At 38.2% G+C, this 13,685-nt stretch overlaps 1 protein-coding gene across 6 annotated transcripts in view; it reads left to right on the top strand.

Moving 5' to 3' along the window:
* Positions 1-13,685, top strand: part of pdlim5a (PDZ and LIM domain 5a) — a 64,592-nt gene that overhangs the window by 1,588 nt on the left and 49,319 nt on the right. The window lies entirely within an intron of this gene.

Genomic DNA, 13,685 nt, shown 5'->3' with positions numbered 1-13,685 from the left:
CACACACTTAATATAGTGAAACATACAGTACATGTACTGCATCCACACACAAACACACATGCAGTTCACAGACACACACACAAACAAATCACTAAAACTGGCAGTGTACAGGCTTATGGCAACATGAGACTGATGATGAATGGCTTGCCAGGTTCTATGCCAATCCCCCTTGGGGCCGCTTCGGGTTGCCATGTTTGTGTTATTACTTTGGATGTGATACTTTTCCCACTAACTGAAGCCATGTGAATTTTTACCACAGTTGTGTGTGTGTGTGTGTGTGTCTCTGCAAATGTGTGCATGGACACAAAATTGTGGAAGTCGCTATTTGAATAACTTAAGAGAAAGAAGTGACATATAGAAGACAGAAATAGCAAAAGAAAGCAAGTAAAAGAAAGAGACAAGTTAAAATTATGCAAAGGCAAAATCTTTATACAAAATCTAAATTTTTTTCCTCTGGATGCTGTCACATCTGAGATTCTGACACACAGTTTCACACACTATTATATTGCAAATAATGTATTTCAAAGAAAGGTGATATTCTATAATGGAAAAAAAGATGATAAATGGAAGTGCTTGGTAATATTGATGTTGGTCAGGAAAGGTTTTCTTCTTCTCAGAAAAGTTGGCAGTAAATACATTTATAATTGTCTCAGCAACCCTCTCTGACCTTTATTGCAGTGCCACAGTGACAGTTATATGGTTTGAGGTTTCAAGACGTTGGCAGGAGTGAGAGTAAAGTACTGGTGCAGTTTGGGTGCTGATACAGTAAACGTATGTTAGGTAAAACCATGGAGTGTACCATAAGAGGATGACATAACTTCATATACTTTTATATTTATGGATATATGTTCATATTAGGGTCTGATGGTCACATCTAAAAATTTCAGCTCCACTTCAATGAGTGATTCTTTTGTGTAAAAGAAGCCAGTTGTATCCCAAGCAATGTATACTGTTGCAATTTCTTAGAGGGGACGTGCACATCATGCATATTTCCAGGTCTATATTTATATTCTGGGTCTCTACTGGTATATCACTGCATGATTTACAGTTCAAAAAAAGTCCTTATTTAACTTACTGGTCCGTTATGCAGCCCCTCAGTTCAGCCTGTCTGAAAGAGGCTTTTTTAGCTCCTGTCTCTTTAAGGCACCCCTCCTAATGAGACCACTCTGTTCTGATTGGTTAGTTTCTGGAAGCGTAAACAAACAGCAGTAATAGGATTTTGCTTCTTTTTTGTGCTCTTTACTCAAAATATAAACTTCTCAAATACCTACGTTCACATACATGTTCGAGCCGAAATCCAATCTGAAACATTTTAATGCGAACAACCTTAGCAACAACCTTAGCAACAAAGGCTGCGCAACGGACGGCTGTTTATTTGCATGCACGAACAATCTGATGTCATTATGAGGAGGACATAGAGGCAACATTTCAAATGAAGGTTCCAGAGCAGGCTGAAGCCCTGACTTTTGACTTTAAGGGAACATTTTTACATACGTTCACCTCAAGTTAAACCATATTCACCATGTTAAACACAGACATTCAACATTATACAAATATAAAAATAACAGGAAATCACAAAAAAGCATTATATGTCTTTAAGGTTCAAGATTTTTGTTTTTTTGGGAAAAAAAGAAGAATATTGTAAGACAGAACAGCAATGCATCTGGTTTGGGAAAACTTAAACAGAGCAGAGGGAGAGCATGGTTTAACTAGAGGAGAGAAATGAGGAGTGGAGGGGGAAGAGAGAAGGAGCATGTGGCTGAAGGTAAGGTGATATGAGATGTAGTGCATGGAAATTAATCTATACACGGTATACAGAGGCTAAGGGCGACTAAGGACTGATGACAGCCTCAGCCTATGTGACACAAACATATCATGTCACTCATCAGGTCATCTATCTAGATCTGTCTCTCTGCCCCCCTCATTCTTGTCATACCTTCACCTCCTCACACCTTCCTATTTGTTTCCCTCCCTCTATGTATTTTTTAGACCTCATGTAAGACATGACTCACTCATAAAAAACAATATACAGTACCAGTCAAAAGTTTGTACACACCTTCCTATTCCCTTGGATGAGTAAGTGTGTCCAAACTTCTGACTGGTACTGTAATTTTCAGTCTAGATACAAGAATCAAGCCAGACCCTAATCTTATCCAAACCATTAAATCCAGATAATGGTGATGAGGAGCAGTGTTTCTGACCACTGATCACTTACACATACCCACATATGCCGGTATACACTTACACACGACAGAAACACACACAGATTTCTCTCTGCCAGTCTAACCAAACCATAGATTTGGTTCTAAGAAGGGACCACAGAGTACGGATTATTAGAGAATGCAGCACTACTGCCAAACCACACTCACCCTAACAGCTGCTGTTGCTAAGCTCTGGATGTATGTGAATATACAGTGTTTTTAGTTTATGGCACTAGTCACATCCGCGGTATTATCACATTGTACCAGTATTACATCATGGGGTCGAGTAGTTATAACCACGACTGTACATCCTGCCCTATGTGCCCTGTAACTGCTGTTTGTGCAAATAATTCTCACTACTTGTTTATTTGTCTGTTTTTTACGGTGTAGAAAAATAGTTTTATAACAGGCTGAGATTGAAGGTGTTGCTCCTCAAAGTGCCAATGAAACATTTTACCACGGCATCCCAGTATGACATAGTCCATAAAAGGAGACATTTGGAAAAAAGAAACGATTTTAGCAAAATCAGCCAATGTGAAGGATAAGTATTGCTAGTTATCCGCAAATATATTTATTGGTAGCCTGCAGTTGAATTTATCTTGCATTTGTTCTGCAGCCTTTTTCAAAATTCTATACACCATCATACAACGGTATTTTGAGCAAAATAGCTGAACAGTTACATCACAATACAATATTCAACTGATGCTTCTAACCATTCTGGTTTTCTATGAGCACACAAGTGAGGGTCTTGCTCAGGGACAAAGGGCTCAGTGATAGAGTGTGATGGTAGTTGACACTGCAGGCTTTTAGTCATATTATCATCTGTAACGAAGCGTTAAATTCATATCCTGCTAAAATGATTTTGGAGAAAATAGTCTAGTTACTGGTAACTCCCATTAAAACTATGTATAGTTAAAATCCATTTACTGATTCAGGGATTTTAAAGAACAAGGTCCCTCATGTGAAGAGACTGGAAATACCATCTATTTCTAGTTAAATTCACAGCACAGTAAATCAATATTTAAACCTTTCTGAGGGCAGCCTATTTACAGGATTCACTGCTAAAATAATTTAAGAGAAGTCAGCCCAGGGGAGCATGTGCATTAAGCTTCTAAGAATAGATGCATCATTTCACAGGTCAGCGCCCTTGACCACACCCACTCATGAGAAAAACTGGTCTCAGAGCTGTAGTCCTGTTTCAAGTGCTCCTCTGTCCAGGCTGAATGTTGACCAGAGTGAATTTGGGGTATATCAGAAATGACACGACAGACTACAGGCACAAGTTTTGTTTTTGCATTCTGTTCTTAGTCCATAATATTGCATTTGAATAAACTACAGAATTGGTAATCACACTTGATAAAGTTAGTGCTGTGACTACAGCAGAATGAATGGACAGCTAATCTATATTAAAACCTTTTCGTGGAAGAATGCAGTTCCTGGAAGCACATCAGCGATGGTGGCCTCCTTCTTCCCCAGAGATGCTGTTCGACAGGCGATGATAACAAGTGACCACAGTGATGGGTCTATTTCAAAGACTGTTCAGTTCTATATATAGTCTCTCTCTCTCCTGTCTGTCTTTCTGCCTCTCTCTGTCCCCGCCTCTTAGACTATGTTCACATTACATGCTGAAGTGGCCATATCCAATTTTTTTTTTTTTTTGTGCCCCAATCTGATTTTTTCACATAAGTGTGAACAAACCACATCTGAGTTTTTTTCATATCAGATCTGGGCAACATGCATATGTGGTCCTAGATCTGATTCACATCTGATCTCTGGCTATGCGACCACTGTCAGAACGGTCAGACTGGAATTCAGGTAGGTTTTTTTTAACGTCTCATTTCTCTGTGCGTGTGCATATTTTATTGTCATCATTCAGTGTTGGCACCTCACAACCCGGTAAAAATAAACATATCACTTTCTCGTTCTCATTCTCATCATTTGTTTTGTCTGCTGACCTTCGCAACAAGTAATCCAGGACATGTGTGCTAAAACAGCCATGTCATCCATGTTTAAGATATGACTGTTGCACAAAAGGTGATATTGTTGTTATTCTTGTACGCATGCAGCTCACATTTCAGTTAAATCTGTGCATGCATGGCAGGTTAGGACCTTGACGGTGTTCACACTGGAGCTGGATACATGTCTCTTACAAACATGAATGTAAACCATTGACAAAAAAAAAAAAAAAAAATCCGACTAAAAACAATAACAGTAATGTGAATGTAGCCATACTTGCTCTACTTTACTTTCACACTCACACTGTATCACTGACTGGGTCTCAAACCTGCGATGTTGCAAGCTTTGTGGTTTAACCTTTCATACCAGATAACTAGAGCCAGTCGACAGCTCCTCCATATGATTTAATAATACTTAAATCTATCTTAATCAAACAAGTCCCAACATACTTTCCTCTGAGAATAGTCCCAGAGCCAGAATCAACAACTTATCATTTCCTCTCCCACAAATCAGTCTGCCAATGTTTGTGTGAGTGTTTGTTTGACAGACATGTTGTATTTGGACACCATAAAAGAGTGGACTGAGATTTGATGTTGCCCTTTGAGATTTGGTGCTTATTCACTGTGGCCTATTGTCATATCTTTAATTAACTGGATGTGCACTTTGGATGTTGAAAGTATCTGGTCCTACCGGTGACCTCACCAAAGGCATTTCTGTCTTCACCGGTAATGAGCTGACTAATCCATTGTAAAAGCCTTGTCAGTGTCTCACTTGCCAATACAGGAACCATGCCGAAATGAAAATCACACTTAAAATACTTTTAGCAGTCAAAAGCATTTACAGTTTTTCAGACAGGGACTGTTGACTGAAAATTTTCCTCATTTGAGGTCTTGAAATAGCTTACAGCAGTTGAAAGGCTGCATCACTGATTCATGTTAAATAGTGAACAAAACTTAGCAGGGATTTTTATCAAGTAACTTATCCATAGTGGTTAACTTTAGGACATAATAATTACTATCATCATTTAGTCTTGAGATGTTAATGTAATCAAATATTTTAGCTGTTTAATCGCCAATAGGTAAGACATTGAAAGGCAGACATCACACCTTTACCACGTCCTTAAATATGTTAATTTGAGTAACACCAGTTCTTGAATAATACTATTTTAGTGTAACTGGAATGAACAGAATTGTTTCAGGCCAGAAAAGTTTTATAACCCTGGCAGAACAGCACAGCCAGGTCATAACATGTACTTCAGTAAATTCACAATGAAGAGACTTGAATAACCTATTGTTTAATGTGGCTATAATGAATTTTCCACTGCGGCTACTAATCCTGCCATGTCTCCTCTGTCTTCCTCTCAGGATACAGGGCTCATGGCTGGTATCATGCTTATTTATTATAATATTGGTTGAATACAAAGACTGACATAAATATGATAAATGGCTGTGGTAAAAAGTCCAAAAGATGCTAAAGAAAACTGTGTGTGTGAAAGCAGAAGCTGTTCTTTTATTTCTGTACTGAGGCTTTGTTTTATCCTTGTGAAATGAACCCTAGACCCTTATGTCTCATGCCCTCTGGCCAAATAGAGGACCAAATATTGTACAGTCAATTTGAATGAATGTGTTTCTGTGTGAGAAAATACTTATCTAACTGAACACCAACTCTCCCTTTCCTAAGATAGATAGATTGCATTTTAGTTTGCTGAATTTGCTGATTCTGTTCAGAATTGGATCGCTTGTGTTAAGAACCTTATAGGCGCTACTGAGGCTCTCTTTCTTTGTAATCTTAATATCAGATTTTAAGATATTGTTCAATTCCATGCCTTTACTGAACTCTGAGGTACAAACCTATTTGATTAAATGCATAGTGAGTAATAACACTCGCATCATTTTGTTCAGAATACAGGAAAATAATTGAGTCTTGAACAAATTTTATTGTTTTCTGGCCAGATTTCTCTTTTCATATGTTGACTACAACATATTAGAGTGTATTGTACACTCATTAAACATGGTACATTGTGTAAACTTCAGTCGTCAACCTCTTTTTTGATTAATTACACCCTCTGTATTGTAGGTGTGTGGCACTAATGACACACAACTTACTGTGCGTTCATCTGGAGTAAGTACAATTCAGTCTTGTGCTCATATGGCTGTATTCCTAAATGTGTGTCCACTGGCTCCACTCACGCTAAGTCCCCTAGCACCATGACAATCACATCATTGAGTCTGGCTGTGAATGCTGGCTTGTTCACTTCTAGTTTAGCAAAGTGCTGTTAGCTTTTACAACACAAATTAATGACATGGATTTGTTGATGCTGGTCCCGTTGGATTTTTTTAAAATAATATTGCCCTCTGTTGTATAACTTTTGGGCCATGTTAAGAAAAGTCCATCCTTCATGACTTGAATTTTGTGAAACTCAAAAAATATGACAGGAATTATATTGTGAAAGTGTTTATTTTGTGTACACACTTGTCTACTGCACTCCTTCACTACCAAAACTGACTTAAGCACTTGGACACAAAACTTTGTTTTTAGTGCAAACAATGTATTGTCTTTATTTGGCAACTTATCCACAGGGCTGAGAAAAGATACATCACACTGACTCAGCACATTATCTTTATGATTGCTCATTTCAATTTTAGGGGAATCCTGTTTTTTCTGGTGTCTAAAACAACTTAGTACTTTTTGATAGACGTAATATCAGCCGAAGCTAAATAATGCCTATCAGCTTGTATCAACTGGATTATGGTTGAATGGGGAGGCTCGGTGTAGCCAGCTCTTGGCCGGATTCTCAATCTTGTGTGTAAAGCTTTCTGTATAATGTGTACAGTGTTTTTTGTGGGTTTGGCAGCTGTAGCTGCAGTGAACTATCTATGGGAACCCACTACGATATAGACTTTTATTATTATGGTCTCTAACATGCAGCTTTAGGGAAAGAAACCATTATTTTCAGATGCTTTCATTAGATTGAAAGTGTGTGTGTTTGTGTGCCAGCATAAGGATAGGCATGGGTACACATGCACATGTGCAAACACACACTATGCATATGCTGTTACGGGAATGTTCAATCATTTAGAAAGATCCACTGGTGGGCTGAGGCCCTAAAAAACCTGCTTGAGACATTATATTGATATGATATATTGATGGCAGTTGGACTGCCGCCTTTTTTCTGTAAGGAATATAATCTTCAGAGTCTTTACTGAATACCTGTCTCCAGTCTCTATTTTATATTATTGTATCATGTGGCATACTTGAAAATTCCCATTCTTTAAACCCATTTTTTCAGTTCTGTGTGCCGATGTTATGGTTGCAGGACATGTCAGTAAGGTGTACTGTATGTTTCTATACATTAATGGTGCAGTGGGTTTTAGATTCTTTGGTCTGATCATCATTTTCATGAACTTACCTTTTAACCTTCAGCCAGGCTGCTAGCAGCAGACAAAAACATGTAATCAAATGCACTCTTTGTACAGCTGAAAGACTAGTGAATTTTGTCAGATGAACACCGGATCCTGTTTCAGGTATTTCCACGATGGTGCTGAAACAACCGCATGATTTACTTCATTCAGGACTATAAATTTCGAATGGAACGTTGCCTAACACAGTTTACTATGTGTTACTGATGGATCCATAAAAGTAAGTTGAGGTGATGTCTGCCCCTGCTTCTGTCTCCTGCACTTCCTTAATCTTCCCCCATCTCTTTCTGCTACTTCTTTCCGTCGAGGTCTCTGTACCTATAGACAGCGCCAGGACATCATGCTCAGAGACACTAAAGTCAGCAATGGGGGGGTGGAGCGGCAGAACCATGTGAACACACAACACATAATGTGTTGCTGTTTTTTAACAATTAATTAAAGAAATAAATAATGAAAATATACTTCGATGAAGCCATGTATGTGATCACATCGATCTAATGCTTTTTCAGTCGTAATTCTTCTCTATCACACTTTTTAAATTGTAGCATCATATTACAAAATGTGATGCAGCAGTATTAGCATAATCACACATTTCAAGAATAAGATATGAACTGCTGAAAAACTGCGAACAAAGTTGGATAGAAGTTTCATAGAAGTTTCATGAAAGAGCTTGGGTAATCTGATGATACTGAACTGTCCAGTCTGAAATGTATAGAGGCTGCAGATTAATTAACATATGTGTCCTGCTGCCTTCAGATGGCTGCAAGGATTTAATGACCTGAAGGAGAAGCTTTTCATAAAGTATAAAACAGCTGTGGACAACAGATACTGTCAGAATCATTCATATTAACTTATAAATCAATGCAGACTGCTTTACTGCATTAACCACATTAAACTTTATATTTTTATGCCAATTGAAATGTATCTATTGGCTGGAGAGTGTTTTATTAAGTATAGGCCTACTTTATTTATATTTTAAACATTATTCCGTTATTTCTGTGCACTTGTTGAAAGAATTTAGTTTGCTCTTGTTGATAAAATCACTGAAGTGCCAGCGGAGTGACATTGCTTCAAAAACAGATGTGGTTCTGAGACATCTATTCTCAGTACATAAACACCAACGACTCACTTTGCACTGTTTCATCTAAATAAATCCCCCCCACCTGTTTGTTACTTTCCTCCCACCTGTGCGCTGTGCATGCTGCACTTGGCACCAAAATCCACAAGACAGGCAAAACAAATTCAGGAAATGGTCGGAGTGCTGCTTGTGTTGGTTGTTAAAATCCGTAACTAGAGGCTTCAGCTGTCTCACTGCTCACTCTCTCTCACCAAAATAACCTGTTAGCTATTGCATCCAAATAACAATCAGCAAGCCAAGTAATTCACAAAAAGCTTGAGCATAATATTTCCATGATCATTTTGGGGAGGCTTAGCCTCCCCTAGCGCCACCTATGTCTGTACCTCTCATAAATCTCACTCACCCCTTTATTTCTTCCACTCTGTCTCACTTCACTTCAATCCGTCTCTGCTTCCTCATATAACAGTCTTGTTATTATTTTGTGGTTTTCTTTGTTGCTAAGAGGTCAGAGCACTGTAGTTATGTTATTCTGGAGCTGGCCAATAAACAGTAATGTGTTTGATAACAATTATATTGATAGAAAAAGGGTTCTTGATCCCATATGGGATTCAAACATACCAATATTTTGTGTCAGATCACACTAAAAATGACCAATTTGACATCTCTGATTCTGACACAGCAAGATCTAAGTGAAATACATATTTCTACAAGGTACAATTCAAGTATTTGTGTCTCCTGCGCTCAGCGTTTCAATCATACTGTAGCGTGATGTGAACCATCTGCCTGTCATCTCTGTCACTCCCTCTGCTGAAAGCAGGCATTGTTCAAAGCACTCAAACTGGTCAGTGTATGTTCAAAACAGACAATGTTGCAGCACTCCAGCAAACTTTTATTGCTATGTGTTGAAACCAGATTTTTCTTTCTCTGAAAGCACTCAAATCAAACAGCTTATGTGTTGAAAACTGACTTGCTGGAAGCATTGTGGCAAGTTCAGCTGTGAAGACTTTAACACACTGCATGTGTGTTTCTCATTCTTTTGTATAAGTGTTGACACAAGTACTCACCCTTTCACTTTTTACATGAATATTTAATAAGGTGAGGGAGGTATGTTGAATCCATATAGTGGATGTTGAACCAACTTTTGTACGTTGTAGCATTTAGTTAAAGCTGCATTAAGTGATATTTTGGGCCACCTGGAGGCAGAAGAACTCTACAACATCCTGAAAAACACTGGTTCAGGATCATATATTTATAAAGTTTTAATGGCTAAAATGTTTGCAGTTGTGAACACATTTGGCAGACACATATTAACATTAGTATTCAAATTCAGACTTTTCTGACACCCGATTAATGCATGCCCTATAATCTCTCCTTTAGCTGTGTTTTGGTCTCCACCAACTCCTGAGAAAAATTTCGCTAAATTTGTGTGTCTGCTGTTTGGTTCTGGTACAGTTGGTTTAGCAGAGCTTGTTTGCTGAAAACAGCTGCCTGCTGCTGCCATTGGAAGTGGGTTTGATGAGAGAGGAATTTGCAGGCCGTGCAACTAGAACAATGAGCTAAAAGAAGCTAAAAAGCTCTGTAGAGCTACAGTAAAGGTGGGCATGCCTGGAGCACAAGTCGAGTGATAACTCTCTATGGTTTTGTTACTATGAGTAACACTTTTCACATTAGAAGTTGTCATTTCATCCATTGTTAATACAGAAAATATTGTTTGGTGGAGCTTTAGAGCAGATTCAAAGTCTATTATGTCTTTACCCTTACATTGTCTGACAATGATCAGAAAGCAGCCACTGTCCCAGTCTGATGGATCATGAAAGAAGTGAAGGGCAATTTCTGTTTTTATTCCAAATTGTTGACAGTGCTTGTTATCTGTTTTAATAATTCTTTTTTCACTGTTTGTATGTTTGTATTAGTGGTTCATCAAAGGGATTCCTGGAGGGTTATTATTATAATTTGTGGTCAAGTGTTAACCGATGTCTCTGCATATTTTGAGCTGAATTCTGTTGCTGTCAGAGAGTGTGCTCAATGAAACAGCATATACATGTATGCGTGTGTGTGTGTCGCCTGCATATTACCATCTCCAACGGACATGCGGGTAGTGTTAAAGCTGCTGTTTTCGGTCATGGCCCAAGTAACAAACCCATAAATCAAATATCCTGAGAAAGTTGAAGCACTTGGCTTGTTTCATAGACAGATTATTTAGATTTCTGTTTCTGATTTTCTCAATGATTTCTTTGCACTCTCTTTGATGTGAAAATTGAAACTACTTTGAGCTCTGAAATTGTTTTAATCATTGTGATTGAAAACAAATGTTTGCTTTTGGAATCAGATTTCCTAGCAGCCTGGATGATATTTTTAGACTTATATGAAATTAAGGCATACAGCTTAAATACTTACAAATTAGATTAAAAATGCGGTTTTACTCTATTGTTTAGCCTCATACTTTTTTTCAGTTCAGTTGAACGCTCATATGTATCCAAGTTGCTTTGATGTAGAAAAAATGAATAACTAATTTAATTTTTGTCATTTACACCACATCATCATAAAGTGCAGAATGCACAATGTTTAGATTTTAGTTTAATGATCTTTGGAATTTGATTTAAAGGAAGCAGAGCAGTGCATCTCGAGCTCATGTGTGTAGGGTGCAGGAACAGAGCAGTAATTGGGGGACAGGGGGGAACATTTTGTGGTGAGCATTTGGTTTATAACACTGCCAGTGGTTAGCATGAACACACTGGAAATAAGTCAAAATGTACAGCATAAAGAGCCCGCCAATTCAAAGTACTCGGTAGCTGTGTTTTCTCCTTTCCCTTTCCTTCTCCCTTCCTCTCCATGCATACAGTTTTAATCAATGTCAAGTCAATCCCTCATTACCTTCTTCTTCCTGCCCTCTGCGGTTGTGAGTGGTGGTGAGTGATGTTGCGTGTGTTGGGCTAATATGACTATAAAAGGTTGGGGCCACAGAGCCTTAACACTAATCCGGTTGCAGAACCTCTTTTATTAGCCCTGCCTGTGTCTGTCTGTCTGTCTGTCTTCGTGTGTGTGTGTGTGTGTGTGTGTGTGTGTGTGTGTGTGTGTGTGTGTGTGTGTTTGTGTGTGTATGTGAGTGAGAGACAAAGATAGAGGCAAAGGAAACAGAAAGAGAGGGGGGTATAACACACCAAAGACTGTCATTTTACACTCAGCAGAAACACATTTTGTTGGAGAGGCACGAAATTCAATAGCTGCACTTGAAGTGATATATACTTGTCAGCTGAAAGAGTAAGTGCCACTTCACAGAGCGAACAGTCAGCGTCCATGTGTGTGTTCAGTGAAGTGGTCTCTGTGGTCCTTTTTCATGGTGTCAAAAGAAACGAATGACCTCACTCCCCTTTGGACACACTTGGATCTTCTGTGTGACCAAGAATGGTCAGAGCTACAGCTGCAGGGTGCTTTTGTTCTCTAAGAACTCAAAGAATATCTCAGTGCCATCTTATTGACATATAACAAACACACAAAGCCAAGTTGTGTGTGATCACTTGAGGGGAACTTGTTAGTTGGACTGCTTACACTGTATGCTCATTGCAAAAACTGAATATGATGTAAGTGTTATGAAAGTGAATTGTTGTAATAACCCTCACACTGGTTTTAGGTACAATGCTTTGGCGTCATGGGAAAAAGACAAGTGATTCAGCGTTTAACATCCTACGCACATTTCCAAATTTGTCGCCGTCCTCCCTCTGCCTACTGATAAGAATGGCTCTGGGTTATATGACGCATGCTGACACAATAGTATTGCCCTGTCTGTTGGTGATGGTGACTGTCAGTTCAAGAAAGTAATAAAATACCCATTAATAGATGCTTATACTGTCAGAAAAGTTTGTGTTTTGGACAAAACTCACCTTAGATAATAATTTTGCAGTAAATAAACAGACTTTGATTTGATATTTCTCCTAGATTTTTAACCCAAAAGATATATTTGAGTCATCATTACTGTGTAAATTTCTGTATAAGTCTACTTTGACAACACATACTTTAACTTTACAAAGAGGGAAACAGGGCTAGTTTCAGCATGATGCATATTGCACAAATATAGAGAACACGCAATAACACATTTAATCTAATTAGACTAAGGCCCACCTGTGTGCCTGTTGAATGCATTGTTGCCTGGCAACTTTTTTCTAACTCTTGTTTACATAATATGTTCAGCATTGCTCCCAAATACAAGGACAACAGTTAGTTACTTATGGGTATGGAAAATGTTACGGTTTCCGTTAATTAGAGTTATATATTCAACACTGTCAAACAGAATTGATACAGTACAGTATTTGTGAATGCTGAACCCATGTTGAACGGCAGGGTTGGTATCAAACACCAGTCCTGCTGTTCAACATAGGTTCTTTTGTGTGGCTTGAATCTGTTTCAAATTAACCAGCTTCCCCCAGAATGGGGGAAGTTGCAATTAAACTTTGTTTAGATGCAGATACTAAAAAATCATGGAAGACACTGAAAAACCAGAGACAAGAAAATTAGGGCGTATGCATATTTTATGAAGCATTCACACTAAGAGTTGTCTGGTTTGTAATTGCTGTTTCCTCAAAGTCCATAAAATGGTATGTGTCCACACCACATAGAGCCCCATTAACCATTTGTCACCTTTTTAACAGCATTTTGTACTAAGTATAATGGCATAATTGCTTTTTACTGTGACTAGATTCATTTTACTTGATCTTTATTGTAACAGTAATGAGCTTCATTCTGTTTGCATATAGATTTAGACAAAACAGCAACATTTTAGTTACACAACTCCTGCTGTTGAAATTTGGCTCCTCAGTAAGGAAGAAGGTTCTGCAATATCAGTTTGCTTTATGTAAACATCCATATGTGCCATATCATGCTCCCACAGTAGATTATTACTATGTTCTTTATAGTTTAATTTAATTTTTCAATGTTCACCCAACCGAACATGCATTCAAAATGTCTTTTTTGTCATTCATTTTCCTGATCCATTTTTAGTGCATGTGTTAGTAAAAGAAAAGTTATGTTTTTTGT

Source organism: Thunnus thynnus, chromosome 2, assembly GCF_963924715.1.
Source record: "Thunnus thynnus chromosome 2, fThuThy2.1, whole genome shotgun sequence".
NCBI classification, from domain to species: domain Eukaryota; kingdom Metazoa; phylum Chordata; class Actinopteri; order Scombriformes; family Scombridae; genus Thunnus; species Thunnus thynnus.
Note: the sequence above shows the minus strand (reverse complement) of the source record. Positions and strands in the feature narration are given on the sequence as shown.